The sequence below is a fragment of the Artibeus jamaicensis genome, unplaced genomic scaffold (genome assembly GCF_021234435.1).
Source record: "Artibeus jamaicensis isolate MK-2021 breed Jamaican fruit bat unplaced genomic scaffold, CSHL_Jam_final contig_233, whole genome shotgun sequence".
NCBI classification, from domain to species: domain Eukaryota; kingdom Metazoa; phylum Chordata; class Mammalia; order Chiroptera; family Phyllostomidae; genus Artibeus; species Artibeus jamaicensis.
This window is the reverse complement of record NW_026521486.1, coordinates 52,186,680-52,189,512: the sequence shown is the minus strand read 5'-3', so window position 1 is coordinate 52,189,512 and position 2,833 is coordinate 52,186,680. Positions and strand designations below refer to the sequence as shown.

At 41.0% G+C, this 2,833-nt stretch overlaps 1 non-coding gene across 1 annotated transcript; it reads right to left on the bottom strand.

The window, feature by feature from the left end:
- Positions 1-1,147: 1,147 nt before the first annotated feature.
- Positions 1,148-1,284, bottom strand: LOC119043558 (small nucleolar RNA SNORA2/SNORA34 family). Its single transcript, XR_005081445.2, has one exon. It is a non-coding gene; the product is annotated as a small nucleolar RNA SNORA2/SNORA34 family (small nucleolar RNA).
- Between the last annotated feature and the right edge of the window lie 1,549 nt (positions 1,285-2,833).

Sequence of the window (2,833 nt, the reverse complement as noted above, 5' to 3'; positions counted from 1 at the left end):
TTGAACTGTGCATCTGAAAGACTGGCTATTTCTTCATCACTTAGGTCTATCGGTTCTGGGGCTCTGAGTTGTCCTAGAGCCATTTTTGGTCTATTCGTGCTGTTAAGTGAGCGGAGCGAAGCCTTAGTTGTTTACCAGGACGGGGGAGACCCAGGTCGCTGGTTTGTGACGCTGTGTGTGGGGGCGTGGTCAGAGAGGGAGCAATGGTGGTCCTCTCCGCTAGCCCAGCCCGTCCAGTCACACCACACGCCTCAGGCTTGTTTATCCGATCGGAATTGTGCGAGCCTGCTGCCCCGAGCAGGCTTCCCTTCTCACTGGTTTCTCCGCACGCAGATGCGCGACCGACCGCAGACAGCCTGCTGCGCCTCTTCCCTGTGGGCTCCCGTAGCTAGCTCGCTCTCGCTCTCGATCAGTGCTTTCGGCTGCTTGCACACTCACCGCGCACCACCCGGGAATTTTTTCTTGCTAACCTGTTCCGCTGCTGGCTTCACTCCTCATACCGGTCCAGCTGAGTATCTAGTTGTCCTTTGGACTCCGTATTGTCGATTTTCCGTGTGGCTTGGTTGTGACTGCTGTTAAAAATAGTTGTTCTTAGATTTGGTTGTACACAGAGGCAAGGTGGTTCCTCCACGTACGTCTCCATCTTGGCGGAAGTCTATCCTACTATTTTTATCATTTGTCTTTTGATGAACACTTAGATGGTTTCCAAATCTTGGTTGTTACAAATAATGCTGCAATAAACATGGGTGTGCAGATTTCTCTCCAAGATCTTGTTTTCAATTCTTTTGAATAAATACCCAGAAATGGGAACTGTCCTATGGCAGTTCTATTTTTAATTTTTTGAGGAATCTTCATACTGTTTGGAGGTATACTATACAAAGTGACAATACCATTTTACATTTCCGTCATCAGGGCACAAATTTTCTAATTTCTTCATATCCTCATTAGCACTGTTATTTGTTAGTTTTTTTATAATGCCCGTTCTTCAAGGTAGGAGGTAACAGCTCATTGTTGTTCTGATTTTCATTTTCCTAGTGATTATGATGTTTAGATTTTTCCATATGCTTGTTTGCCATATGTATATCTTCTCTGAAGAAATGTCTATCAAAATCCTTTGCTCATTTTTTTCTTTTTCTTTTTTTTCCCCAGATGTTTCTTTCTAATGGATTGACCATTACATTTCCTAAGCTCTGAAATGGCCAACAAACCATAGAAAGAGATTGGTTTAGGCTCCTGCTTGAAATCAGCAGCTTCAGCAAACTGCTGGCCTTGATTCAGGGCCAACTTTGCTCATTTTTTAATTGTATTGTTTGGAAGTTTTTTATTGTTGTTGTCGTTGAGTTGTGGTGTTCTTTATATACATCCTAGATATTAACCCATTATTAGATATTTCGTTTGCAGATATTTTCTTCCAACACATCTTTTCAATTTGTTTATTGTTTCTTTTGCTGTGCAGAATATTTTAAGTTTGATATAGTCCCATTTGTCTTTGTTGCTATGCTTTTGGTGAAAACAGCACTCATTTAAAATAAATCTTTAAGCCAGGTAAAACTATTATAAATCCTTACCAAATTCTGTTAAGTATGACCAACTATAGGCCAAGAGAGAGCACCCAAATCTGCTGTTCCAGCCCTGATCATCATAGCTCAGTTGGTTGAACATCGTCTAGCATAGGAAAAGGTGGTGGGTTTGATTCCTGGCCAGAGTACAAATCTGGGTTGTGGGCCTGGTCCCGACTGGGGCTGTGTGAGAGGCAGCCGATGGATGTTTCTCTCACACATCAGTGTTTCTCTCCTTTTCTTTCTCCCTCTCTCCCCTCTCTCTAAAAATAATAAATAAAATCTTTTAGAAATTCTGCTATACCAGAATGAGGCAATATTTATAACTAACTCTTGATTATTTATACTGGACCAGAGATACAATGGTGTGCATACTCTGAGACAAGCATTTATATACTCACCTGAATCAATATTATAGGAAGGAGGTTTAGGCAGAGTTCATTCAAAATGTCATTTAATCTAAAACATTAATTAATCCAAATAATAGAAAAAGAGCAAATATCATTTGCATTTGTCTTTGGGGTATATTACCCTGTAACTGTAGCATATTTACTTTATGCATGTTTTTTTGCACATTTGAAAAAGTAGTGTTACTAACTTTACATCCATTGCCTAGGACTGCCCAGTAGAAAACGGCTGCTGGGACAGTCACTCGATGAGTGTTTATTGGCCTTTACTAACTAGATGCCAATTATTGCTTTAAAACAGCATTATAATTGTTAAAATAGAAGTATAAATAAAATGCTATGGGCGCCCAGAGGAGGGAGCATCTAACTGTGGAGGGGGATGCATCAGTGTGATCTTCTCAGAGTGGTGATTATTTAAGCAGTATTGAAAGACGAGTGAGAATTTTCCATAAGAAAGAAGCTGTGGCCTCACCAAGAGCATGGAATAATAGAAGGCTCAATGTGGCAGCAGCCTAGGGTGAGAATGGGGGTTGGATTGAAGGGAAATTCATGCCACATCCAAGTGCTTGGCTTTTATTCCATCAGCAGTGCAGAGCCAAAGTTTGAGCGGAGGAGTGACTCAATTATATTCACAGTTTAGAAAGATAATTCTTGTGGTGGTGGTAGTGGTGATGTGGAAGTTGCCTAAAAAATGAAAGTCACCTGGTAGAGAGAACTGAGGATAATTGCAAAGTTTTTAGCTTGAGAGACTGTGTGGATAGCGACTCCAAAAACTGAGGTAGGAAATGCAGAAGAAAGAGGCTTTGGAAAGATGATGGGTTGAAGAGTGAAAGGGAATTGGAAAGTTTTAGGGTAAAGAGAATCAAG